Below are 14,064 nucleotides of genomic sequence, written 5' to 3'. Positions count from 1 at the left end.
TTGGAGATATACTCCAGCCCTAGGTCCTTGGCGCACCATGGTTGGATAGCTCCCCAAAGATTCTGCACCCACGGGCATCGCCAGAATAGATGGTTAAGAGACTTTGCTCCAACTTTGCAAATTTTGCATCTGTCGTCGACTTGTAGCCAAGGGACTAGGGTGCCTACTGGGAAGTGCCCCCCTCCTGTCCTCCACAGGAAAAAATTGACCCGGCTCACAACAAGACAAAGCACCCATAGACGCGCGCACAGATGCGTTTCATGAACTAAATAAAAAACTTACGAGCGCATCTATTTGCGCGTCTATTTGCACTTCTGGAGACCCGCGTCTAATTGCGCGTCTATATATCAAACTTACGTGCGTATAGATGCGTACAAAGACGCATAAATAGACGCGCTTATAAACGCTTTTATAGACGCGTGTATAGATGCAAAACGAACAGACAGACGTGAATATAAACGTGTTTTTAAACGCACTGATAGACGCGTTTTAAAAAAAAAAAAAAAATTTACAGAATAGTGCGTATGTTGTGTATGCTATATAGTTACAAGAATCCCATATCCACATTCTGTAATTCAATTCTTACAGCCAACCGCATTTTAATTACAATTCCAAATAAAATATTACAACTCCAAAACGCAATAAAATTGAAAGCTCAAAAAAGTGCTTGTATATACATATAGCACGAAGCTAAGCCACGTCATGTGGCTTCAAGTACAAAAAATAAGGAAGCTAAGCCATGTCATGTGGCTTCAAGTACAAAAAATAAGAGGAGTCTATATACAAGAGGCACGAAGCCAAGCTAGTGGCTTTAAGTACAAAAAAGAGTAGCTAGCATTACTTATACGACTAATCTATGTTCTCTAGGTCCTCGCTCCCTTCCACGCTCCCTTCTGCGCTCCCTTCTGCACCTCCTTCCTCCTCTTCCTCATTGTCTTGTGCACGGGCCTGTAAACAAGGGACAACATATATCAATGTATGAAAAATCAAATCTTTACTTATAATTTTGGCATTATTTAATTACTTTCAAATACCTGGGGGGCCTGTCCAGTAGCTCGGGTATACTGCTCCTCAGTAATCAACCCGTCATCATAGAAGTGCCTCCATGTATCTCCTTTGCGATGGTGGCGGTGGTAGGCTGTCTCCACTGAAGTAGGGTATCTGCCCACGATCTCAAGCTGCATGACCGCGATACACTTTGTGGAGGGATTAGTACAAAGAAACAACCAACCTCCTAATAAACTACATAAGCAATATAATTTGAGATCGATACTTACAAATTGGGCCTCCCATGATTCAACACCCCCTGCTCCAAAATGCGCGCTCCCATATTCCTCCATCTTGATCCTCCGTGCCTCCACGTGCTGCAGACTGGGCTCCTCCCTCGCTGACTTCATTGCCTTCTTCCACTCACGCTTGTGAGTGGTGTGGGGCGGGCCCCTTGGAGGTTGACCTGCCTCAAGTCTGGCAAGCTCCGCTAGTGCCTGCCTCTTAAGGGAAGATCTTTTATTGCTAAGTATCGTAACAATCTTTGACTTCCCCCATTTATCTGTGAACTGGCGATTGGGGGGGTTAGGATACCTAGAGCGAACAGTAGCGAGGGTCTCATCAGCCAACCTCTTTCGGTGGTCTTTATAGTGGATAAAGCAATCTCTGTAATTGTTAGCAATTACAGAGTGCATGAAGGCCATGATGTCCTTCCCCCGCACATCCATGCCTCCTGTCTGAGTGATGTCATAATAAATCGTACCATCACCCAGAGGCACGTCTAAATCATCTGAATCATCCTCCTCCTCACCGCCACATGGCCCAAAGCATTGTGCCATGCATCCGCCACCGCTCTCCCTGCTACTACGCCTGCTACCCTGTCGTGTCGAGCTCGTACGCTGGCCACTCGTAGCTGGGGACTGCACGGGACTACGTTGACCACTCGTAGCTGGAGAACCGAGTCTCGACGGCTAGGGAGTACGTCGACGGCTCGCCGAGAGAGAAGGACCTCCTGACGGCATGGGGGAAGGGGCATAAGACGGGATGGCAGAAGGGACATAAGACGGCATGGGGGAAGGGGCATAAGACGGTACGGGGGAAGGGGCATAAGACAGGGCATAAGATGGCTGTGCGGACTCCGCTGGGGTGATCTCAGGCGGTGTGGGGTGGCTCGGAGTCTGTAGTGCCGACTCCTGGGGAGTGTTAAGGGTACCCGTCATGTACCCGTATAACTCCGCAGGACTAGGAGGGTGCCCTAAAATGTTATATAAATCCTTCCATATCGATTCCCGCGGATCAGGTGAGCTAGAAGCACTTCCTCCCCACATGTTGAACTGGAAAAAACGAAACAAATCTATTACTTTGGGAGCTGAGAAGAAAGGGGAAAAAAAAAGGGAAAAAAAAAAGAGGCTCTGTCAGAGCACGTCTGTAGACCCGTCTGATCTGCGCGTCTATAGACGCGTCTAACAGAGCGTTTAACAATTCAAGTAAAAGCGCGTCTAACAGTCCGTCCAGCAATCCGTCTAACAGTGCGTTTACAAGCGCGTCTAACAGCGCGTCTAACAGTCCGTCTAAACATCCGTCTAACAGCGCGTTTAAAAGCGCATCTAACAGTGCGTTTAAAACTCCGTTTAACAGGGCGTCTATGTGACCGTCTACATACGCGTCTGTGTGTGTTTGTAATAAGCCAGACGCGCAGATAGACGTGCCTGTAGACGCATGTTTAGACGCGCCCTCAGATGCCTCTATACACGCGCTTCGACAGGCGAGAATACTAAAAAGTCGAAAAGGACGTTTCGCCCGACAAAAGAACGTGTCGCTCATACCTAGATGCTGCGTTTCGTGGATGCGAGAAAGTACAAAACTGGAAGGAGCAAGCAAGAACAACTTCAAAAGGACTTACGTGGAAAAAGGTATGGAAGGATCTTTCTTTTCCAAACTTGTTTCTTCTCCTTGTTCGTACTCCTCCTCTTCTTTAGGCTTGGAAGCAAGTGTAGGTACGGTCCCTTTCTCTTGAGTGAAAGCTTGGAACTGTGTATGGGAGGCTCTCTCTTAAGCTTCGAATCTATAGAACTGCTAATAAAGAAGGAAGAAAGCCGCTCGCGAAGTTTAAGTAATGAAAAGAAAAGCAAAGCGAGCGGCGCGCCGAAAAGCAGGTTTAAAAGTCGCATCTATAGTCGCGTCTATAGTCGCGTCTGAATACACAGAGTAGATGCATCTATAGTCGCATCTATTAGCGCGTCTACGGGCACGTTTAAATACACAGAGTAGACGTGCGTTTAGACGCGTAGTTAGACGCGACATTAGATGCAACAATAGATGCGGCGATAGACGCAACACAGAGTTTAAGTTAAGCATTTGAAGAAGAGCAAATTTGGTGGGTTGTTTGTTTGTAGGATGTCTCCATCTTCAACAAGCAGCTCCAGTGAGGATGAATCCCTCTGTATCCACCATCGCAAAATGTGGTTGGAGCAAAAAATCAAATGTCTGTGTGATCGACGTCGAGGAAACATGTATCGTGCACGCAGGATTACGCTCAATCATATCTCAAAGTATGGAGAATGGGATGTGACCGTAAACAGGGTAAGGGTTTGTAAGTTAAGGTTGATTGAGATACCTATGGGTGTTCATATGTTTGAGTTATGATCCCGTTTTAATTTGATACAGGATGCAGTGCCACACCCGCACATGTTACCCTATGCCCGTCGTGAGGAGGCGAAGCGTCGGCGATATGAGGTGGGATCTTCAGGAGGGACCATTACGGATGCATGGAGTGATGGTGATAGTAGCCCTCCACCATTACCTCATGAAGCCATGGAGGAGGAGGTGTTTGATGATATGGTGCGGGATTTATATGTCCATCAAGGGAGGGATAATAGCATGGAGCAGGATGATCTTTTTACCGCAGCATCGACTCCACTGTTTGAGGGGTGTACATTCTCTATTCTACGTGCCTCCCTTGAGTTACTAAACTTGCAAACCATCTATGGATGGAGCAATGCAAGTTTGAATGCATTACTCAAGTAAGCTTTAAAGTCGATTTTGCAAACATGGTGAATTATATGCTAGTGGGTCAATTACTCGAATGCTTTTCCTCATTTATGGTCTTCACGTGCAGGCTATTGTGTAAAATGCTTCCAAGGGAGAATAAATTACCGACCTCAAGAGATATGGCAAGGCAACATGTGACCTCTCTTGGAGGATTAGATTACAAGTGCATCCATGCATGTGTCAACGATTGCGTTTTGTTTCGTGGACTACATAAGGATGCAAGAGAGTGTCCTACTTGTGGAGAGGCAAGATATAGAGCAGATCTCAAAACCTTGGACATGCCTTGTAAGGTATTGCGACATTTTCCCATAATCCCTCGCATCCAACATATGTTCAAGTGCAAATCTATTGCAGAGCTCATGTCATGGCATTCCTCCCATCGATCAACCGATGGCGAGTGGAGAACTCCCGCGGACTCTCCAGCGTGGAAGCATATTGAAGACACATGGCCAAGCTTCAAGGAAGAACCTAGGAGCTTGAGACTTGGATTGGGTATGGATGGTGTGAACCCATTTGGTCTCAAAAGCACGTCTTACAGTGTATGGCCAGTGGTATTGGTGAATTACAATCTTCCACCCTCTATGGCTATTAAGAAAGGACATGTCATGCTGTCCCTTCTAATTCCAGGGAAACATAAAGTCAAAAACCCTGATGTTTATTTGGAGCCTTTGATTGATGAGCTAGAGATACTTTGGAGAGGTTTCGAGGTGCATGATGTGAGCAGGCCTCCCTCGTCACGAGACTTCAACTGTAAAGCAGTCTTGATGTGGACGATGCATGACTTCCCAGGCTATGGCGAGTGTTCAGGTAAGCATTGCATTTTTTAATTATGAATAGGCAAAGGACGTGGCACCCTAAACCCACCTTCCACTCTTAATTGCATCTATTGTTTCAGGTCTCACTACATCGGGTTACATGCATGTCCTGTTTGTGGTCCTTCGCTAGTTGCCTCACGGGCAGACGCATTGAATAAGGTCATCTATGAGAATCACCATCGATTTCTCCCACCTGATCATCCTAGATATGTTGCCCCTTGGAATGAAGTCCTCCCACAATCACTCACCGCGGGAGATTGGATGAGAATTTGGGACGGTTCCACGACTCCTCCACCACTTGGCATGAGCCGGTAAGGATTTGTAACTATTGGCTGGAAGTAAAGATTGGCTATATTGGTTGAAAGTGAAGATTGCACGCTAACACTTTATTTTGTTTAGATACTCCATCTTTTATCGTTTACCATATTGGTCCCACCTCAAGATCAATCACCTGCTCGATCCCATGCATATCTTCAAGAACATTTGTGGCATATACCATTTGGGAGCATTTGAATGGGACACGAGATTCGGCAGGCATAAGGGAGGATCTACGTACCACAGGGAGGATGCATGAAGCTTGGCCTCAAGAGAGACCAAATGGGCATGTTTTTTTACCTCGTGCACCGTGGATGTTATCAAAGCTAGAGATGGCGACGGTGAAGCGCGCTATTACTACAATTCGTACTCCCACTGGATGCATGAGGTGTTTGAAGGGAGCCTTTACAAAGAGCAAGAAAAGAGGTGTAGAGCAATTATATGGCTTGAAATCTCATGATTGGCACAAGATGCTCCAAGTAAGTATTTTATATGCATAATATCTTTTTCCTTTCAAATTTGTGAGTGAATAGCTATAACCAACTAATCAACCACCTCCTCGCGGGTTCAATTCATACTACCTACTAGCATTTCACGTAGTGCATCAAAGGACGTGAAAGATTGTATTTACAAGATGGGCGAGCTTGTGAGGTATGTGAGCTCAAAGGAAATAGATCCCACCACGCTTGAGAATGCTCGAGTTATGTCAATGGAGGCGGTTTGTTTAGTGGAGGAGACATTTCCACGTTCTATTCTCACAAGCCAACTACATCTCATAGTACATTTGGTGGATGAGATTGCTATATGCAGTACTATACATGCATGATGGTTGTTCTTCCTCGAGCGCTTCATGAAGACGTTGAAGGGCTTCGTGAGACAAAATGCAAGACCCGAAGGTAGCATGGCCGAGGGTTGGTTGGTACAAGAGTCACTTGTATATATTTCTGAGTTTCTTGTTGATGTGGATAGCTCTCTCCCACGACTATGGAGAGATGATGAAGACCTAAGGATGACCTCTATTGTGCCTCAAGGAAAAGGACGCAACAAAGTAATAGACACGGAGTTGCGTAATAGTATCAACCTCTTTTGCGTGCTTAATAGTGATGTGATGAAAAGATGGGTGACAAGATACGAGGATGCAAAGGCAAGAAGACAAGAAGAAAGGGCCCTCTTTCGTCTACACCACGGATCTCGTGTGCCATACCCTCAGCGTCTAAGAGCACTTCCAAAGGATATTCATGTGGATTGGCTACTTGATGAAATGGAGAAAGCAGAGAAAGACGAGGGGATGCATATCACAATGGAAGAATGGGAGTATGCTAGGGGATGCATGAGCAAGGTCGGTATATAGAATGTTATGCATAAGTTAGGAGGTTTTTATAATTTAGATTGCTTATTTAATTGATTTTTTCTTGGTGTAGTGCACTATGTTCAATGCTATATGGTGTGAGGGCAAGCATTTTCGAACACAACGGATTAATGATAAGAGAAACACACAAGATTGTGGCGTCATTGCTAGCTTTGAGGGAGCCAATGGAGCCATGGATGATTATTGTGGCATAATCCAAGATATCATTATGCTTGACTTTCGACGCTTCTTTGTGTATGTTTTGGATGTAAAGTGGTTTAAGGACGTGGTGGAAAGAGGCCCTAATGTAACAATCAAACGCCATGCAAGTGGCTTTGTAACTATTGACTCCACAAAGTTTTGGCAAAGTAGGAAGGACACACTAGTACTACTGCAACAATGTGAACAGGTACTGTGCACACACATAAAAATACTCGCTTTTAAATATTTGATGCAAGAAAAGTAACATGATTGTATTTGTGTTTGAATTAGGTTGTCTATTAACCAATGGTGGATAATAATAGGTGGTGGCATGTCATACCTATTATGCCACGTTCCAAAGTGATGTATAGTACATTTACTAATATGGAGCGTATGGAGGATGATCATGAGATAGGAGATATAGATATTGAGGCCGGCATTACCCGTGAGGACGAGCCTACCATTGGAGATCTTGATTTCGATGAGCACATGAGTGGCACAAGTAGTAGTGGGTTGAATGTATTTGTAGATCTAAACAGTTGTTTGGATTTTGAAGTAGATAGTTTGGCAAGGGTTGATCTCATTGAGGATGAGATTGAACCGTAGCCCCACAATTGATATTGGCAAAACTATTTTACATATTGTCTCATTCTCCTCATTTCCCTTAATTCTTGTATATGTGGGCTTGCAAAAAATTATGTGCTTTGGTAATCATGGGCAATGTTTGGAAAGCAATGATGTACACCAAAATCTCACTTTCTGTATTCTCTGGAGCGCGTCTATTTACGCGTCTAAATGCGCGTCTGAGTCTCAGTGTAAACGCGCAAATAAACGCGCAAATACATGCGCAAATAGACGCGCTAATAAACGGGATGTTAGACGGGCCCGTATTTTCTCAGGTCTAACGCACAAATAAACGCAGTGATTTACGCGCAAATAGACGAGCGTTTAGCCGCGCCTATAGACGCGCCCGTAATTTCTCTACTAGAGCAATGCCTATAGATGCGCCCGCTATTTTGCGCGTCTACCAAGCACGTCTATAGTTGCTTTGTGTTGTTGTGGCTATAAGGAGTGGCTTTCCATGCCCGGCCAAATCTGCCCCTCCATGTTATCTCCAAGTCCTCCCTCTACCATCTATCATTATATCTTTGATACCAGCTCTCCTTAACTGCACACATTGCATCCATTTGCCTCGCTGCTGTTAGTTTATTTAGCGGGATCCTCGAGTCCGATTCCCATTCCTCTAGAGTCAAGGCCATTGAGGAGCATACATTAGACAGCCACATAGATGGTATTTGACTCATAATCCCAGCCAAGAAAATAAGCACATCTAGGGACAGTTGAAACGTGTCCTCAATCTGAGCTAGGGACATCCACCCTTCCCTGTGTGGGTTCCACAGGTTTTCCCAATAGTGTATGTCCTTGGCATCTATTCTCCCTACCATGGCTTCATTTCCAACTGCAAAGCAGCCTCCTCCTAGCCAGGCAACTTGCCTCCTCCTTGTGCTAAGAGTCAAGAGAACTAGGGATGGATTAGGAGTCAGAAAGACTAATCCATCCCTAGTTCTCTTGACTCTTAGCACATGGTTAGGATAGAAATGCATCTGAATATGGATGGGACCACTTTTGACCATTCCCATCCTATTTCTAAGACCTTACCTATGATATGGTGGCATTTGGCTTGTTTCATCATCTTACATTTAAACGATGAATAAAGAGATCCTTTTCAAGTACATTCCTCTAAAGATCAATGATTAAACATTAGAATATAAATTCCATGGGAGGAGATGACTGATGTCTTGCGTGCAAATTAGAAAACCTCCTAGTTGACTGCCTTTGCTAAATAAATTTGAACTGGGGAGTGAGTTTTTCAAGTAGAAGACACAACTATAATTGTTTGAATAGATCTCGTTTGTTATATCATATGCAATTAACAGAGTCAATTTTTGCTTGAATTGTCTTCACATGGTGATTAAGAATTGTATTCTTTTGACTTTTGTATAGGATCTGGACACATATGTGTTAAATCTCCATGGGATCGACATAGAGTCACATGATGCCTATAGTGATTAGTCAATAAAAATAAATAAAAATAAAAAACCATTGAATATGCAAATGTAAAGTTCAAAGAGAAAAAAATAATTTGTATCATTTTATACAATATTACACACGTAATATTATAAGAGAGTTGATGTAATAATATATGAGTTAAAAAAATGTGCCTAGTGTCCTCTTATTAAAATTTTGCAGAGTAAAAGAATTTTTTAAGAATCCACAGTAAAGCCTTCTTTTGCAACACCTATGGACATAAGAGTTTAAGTCACATATCATAGAATGCAAAGTATATGCATTTAAGTCACCTTTTATACAATGCATAGTAGAATATTTATTCTTCCATGTTTTGGTTTGTCAATTGCAAAATACATCTATATCATTATTGATCACTAGTACTCAATTCTTCATAACTTTCAAAAATACTAACGTACTTTAAAACAAAAAATTAACCTAAAATAGCTAAGTGTTGTAAAAATAGGTCCCAATATGTTTATATACATAAAAGGAAAACATGTCAATATCCCTATGTAGATGGATTGATGGTCATGATAACATTACCATTCCAAGAGGTAATGTTATCATGATCTCTGTGTACTCTCATCTAGTAAGAGCTACTAAGTTCCAGATGCAACCTATGCCACAATGAAAGAAGGGCAAGAGTGTCTTCAAATTGGATTTAGACATGCATGAGCACATCTTGGGGTGTCTTGGAGCAGTGGACGGGTAGTACTAAGAAAATGTATGTAGTCTCATTGCAGGGAAACAATATGTCCACTTGTCCTACAAAATAGAATTTGTATTGAGACTGCTGCTTATATCCCAAACAAACAGAGTGCTAGTTTTATTAAATTGTTTTTTGTAAATCCCAAATGATAAAACCCATTCTTGTTTTTAGTATATCCCAACAACCACCGTGTTGGTTTCCCATAACAAATCCACACCAACCACTATGCTGGCGATAACTTATCCTACACTACTACCGTGCTATCCCTACACTACTGCCGTGCTATCCTAAAATTTGTTGCATAGTGCTATACTAAAACAGTGCTCGTTAGACTGTTTATTGTTTCGTTATCCGTCATATTTCATCCCATGCTTGCTTTTAGTATATCCCAACAACCACTGTGCTGGTTTCCCATAATGAATCATTCATCTTGTAATAATAGAAGCAAACCACTACGTTGGTGGCTATTCATATTCTACTGCAACCAACCATTGCATTGGCGATAACTTATCCTGCACTAATCTTGCACTACCACCGTGCTATCCCTACACTCTACTGACGTGCTATCCTAAAATTTGTTGCATAGTGCTAGTGCCCTTTAGATTGGTTATTGTCAACCATCAGATTTCAACCACCGGGCTACTTAAAATATTTAAGTACTAACATGGAAGGAGGTTGATACAAAATCAGGTATTATGAGCACAATGAGAATATCCACAAGTTCAAGAAACGTCTGCAAGATTTTTATTATTTCAAGGAAATTCTAGACTCCCAACTATCTTATCAACCTCCCTATAGCAAGCATCTCCCAACTCTAGAGGCCAGTCTGCTGCACTATGGCAGACCTCTTCACACACTCGGATCACACACTTCTTGCTTGACTCTGCTGACTTATACACCCATAGTAACTCCTCCTTTTACTGGGGGTCCTCTTCATCCTGCTCTTTGCGCTCTATACACCTTTGAGCCTCTATCATGTCCTGCCAAAAGAAACCTACATCATGAGCTTGACAAGAACCTTAAAGGAGTAGAAAAAACAATAGCCTGGGAAATTAATAATCACCGTCTGTGCCGACTCCAAGTAATACACCCACCACCGAAGCATGTTCTCCTTGCAGCTATTTCCTCCTTTTGCAGGTCTGTTTCTACGAGGATTGCATCCAACATCGTTTTCAGATAGAACAAAAGCATTCCAAAGTCTTTCGGGTATGCCATAGATTCACAGTAGGTGGATAAGTGTATAGAGTTTTGGGGCTCGATTTTGTAATGGGCTCTAAGTTGTCTGCACTGCACTTAAATAGGGAGAGAGTTCATTGAGCTTGACCTTGTCATTCTTCAGTCTCATGCTAGTTGGCTAATCTAAATCTTTCATCTCACATTAGTTGTCTAATTGATATCTTTCATGGTACAATAGTTCACTAATCGAAATCTTTTAGTCTCACATTAGTGATCTAATCAAAATCTTTTGTCTCATATAATGTGTCAAATCGAAATCTTTCATCTCATTATTATCACGGTGTTGGCATGGATCAAAGCACACTATCTAGTCACTTAGCTGATAAAACATTGCCCAAGTAAACTCTGGAGAAGATTAACAATTGAATAGATTACACAGAGATTACATAGATTACAATCTTAAAGACTCATTCCCTTCATGCCGCTTCCTCTTTCCTTGATTTGAGCTTCCAGGTTGTAAGCTCGGCCCTTTTTGCTCCTTTCTGGAAGGGGGCTGGGTCCTCCCTTCAGGCTCCTTTTCCTCACAGTCAGGTTCAGTCTTGGCCTTCTTCAACTTGAGCTCCTTGTCTTTAAGATCTTTTGCCCAAATGGCAAATTGAGCTGCAACATCTACTTTCTCATCGTAGATAGATAGCTGTATAGCAACCAGGCACATTTGATTTGTCCATGACCTCGGCAATGGCAAATGGTATTCTCTACGCTTGTATGCACAAACACCCCAAAGCAAAAAATGTGCACAAGGTGGTAGCACGCATGCCATTGGATATAGCAACATCTATGATGGGGGTATGGCAGACCCTGCATTTCAGTCCCTGTTGCATAGTAGGATAGGCATCCGATTTTAACTATTGCAGCCGTCAATATCACAATCTTTCTCTGTACATAATGAAGTTACTTCTTGATTCCTTCCTCCCTCATCCTAAGGCTGCGGATGTTCTCCTTCATCTCCTCCACTTTTTGCTCACTCTGTGCAACAGTTTCATTAGAATCTCTTAACATCTATTGAATTTGCTTAAGTTGCTCAAAAATAATATCTTCATGGGCCATTTCCAAGACTTCCACTCTAGTTTGGAAATCTCTCAAGACAACGAATTGCTTTTCATAACTGTCGAAAGCCACGGCAAGCTCTTGCATAGCCCTATCATAATCTTGTTGCAGGGTCTTATAGCTTAATCTTTGGACTTCCAATAGTGTTTCAAAAACCCTCACCATGGCTGCTACAAATTGCTCCACTGTGGCTGCTGCAAATTGCTCCACCGTGGCTGTTCTTTGCATCCTTCCTGGCCTAGAGAGCTACCTCGTTGTCTTCTCCACCCTGACTTCTCTCTCCCCCATCCTTCTTGGCCTTGAAGCTCTCTTGCAATTCTTGCATCACCTTCATTGGTTTCTGCATTCTCCCTTTTTAGCTCCTCCATCATCTGGTCTTTTTTAATGTTCAATGCGTTCTACATGTTGTAGTAAAGACCCTCCTTTTTGGTTCTCTGATCTTCAAGCTCCTTTCACATATTTTCTAGCTCCTTGTCTGCCAGCCTATCTCAAAGCTCCTTCATGAGCTTCTCTGCTTCTTCTCTTCTATGCCTTTCCATGTCGAGCATTTTTGTAGCGGCCTCAAGACAGCCTTAGCTTACTCTTGTGCTTGTAAGGCCCTTGCTTGTGCCTCCTCTACCTTGGCTTCTACACCTTCCCTAAGACTTTTCTCAAGTTGCACTACCTTTGCTCCATCGATGACTTTCTCTTGTAGAAAAGTCACCTTCTGATACATCTACTTATCGTATTGCTCAAAAATCCATTTGAGGGTAGATGCCATCAGGTGCATTGCAACTCTAGTGGACTAAGATGACAATGGGGATTTGCCATCCATGCAATTCTTCTCGTTGGTTAACAAAATCTTGGAGATCTCCCTTGAGAAAGATACAACACATCCTTTTAGTTGCTCTACTGCTACTTGAACCTGCTAGAACTTTACAGAGCCTCTAGTATCGAGAAAGAAGTGAATGGTCTTCTTCATCACATCTTGGAGGTCTGTTGGCAAGCTAGAAAGCTTGACTCCAACATCTTTACTAATCTGAGCGTTAGGGTATACATCTAGAATATCTTGTCTCTACCATTGCTTCTCAAAAAAGTGTGCTTGCAAACTACCTCTAGAAAATCCTGGAGCATTTCTCAGTCAGGCTTTCATTGATGGGTAATTTTTTGACCTTGATAGACTAGTTGGCCCTCCTTCATGTTCACCTCCTATACCAACCTGGTGAAGTTTTGAAGAGAATTTAAATTAGGCTTTTTAAGAGTGAGAGAGGAGCTCACATATGTCACGATTTCAAGATCAGGGGAGGAGGGGCTCTTGCATTGTGTTGCAGAGGGGGACGAAAGATTGTGTGAGGAGCTCCCAAACTGTGCAGGGTCCATTATGATAGGGGATAGAAGTGGCAAGGAGAGTGCAAGGGAGATAGAAATGGTCTAGAGGGATAGAAGATGAAATAGTGAAGGAAATGGAATAGTGGAGGCTTGAGTTTACAGTCCAATTGCAAGGGAGAAAGAAATGGTCGAGAGGGATAAAAGATGAAACAGTGAAGGAAATGGAATAGTGGAGGCTTGAATTTGCAGTCCGATTGCAAGGGAGAACAAAATAGTTAAGAGGGATAGAAGACAAAATGGTTAAGGAAATAAAATAGTGGTTTCTAGCCCGATTACACTGTCAAGGTGAGAGCCACCACGGTGGTTGTAGCTGACTATAGTGTCAAGGTGAAAGCCAATGTGGTGGTTGGCCCGAATTTTGATTAAGTCAAGAAGGCAATACTAACTTGCATGGTAATGAGTGATTGGAGGTGGTGGCATCTAAGATTCCCAACCATGTGTGGTGGTGGCTAAGACCCACCAGGCTAGTAGTTACCAGCTACCGCAGTGGCTCGCAATAATTACTCACCTTCTAGGTATCACCACTAGGCTTGCATGCATGATTAGTACGAGTGCAGTAAATTACTAGTCAGTGGGAGGTTAGTGGGCTTGCATGATCAGGAGAGTACTAGATGCATGGTAATGAGGGAGGTTAATAGGCTTCATGATTTACTTTTATGGGAATTACTGCCTGGGGATGGTGGCTCTCATCAGCCATGTCTGTCGTGGCTATGATTCCACCGGGCTGGCAGTTAAAATTACCAACCACCACTCACCCACCACCGAACTTAAGCATGCATGATCACTATGAGTGTAGTAACAATTACTATTCACCAGGCTCGCATGCTCAGTAGTATACTAGAGTGCATGGTAATGAGTGATTACAGCCACATCTGTCTTATGGCTACGATTCCACCGAACTGGCAGTTAAAATTACC

Source organism: Dipteris shenzhenensis, chromosome 26, assembly GCF_047967505.1.
Source record: "Dipteris shenzhenensis isolate YYH24624 ecotype China chromosome 26, Dip_SZ_1.0, whole genome shotgun sequence".
Classification (NCBI taxonomy): domain Eukaryota; kingdom Viridiplantae; phylum Streptophyta; class Polypodiopsida; order Gleicheniales; family Dipteridaceae; genus Dipteris; species Dipteris shenzhenensis.
Note: the sequence above shows the minus strand (reverse complement) of the source record.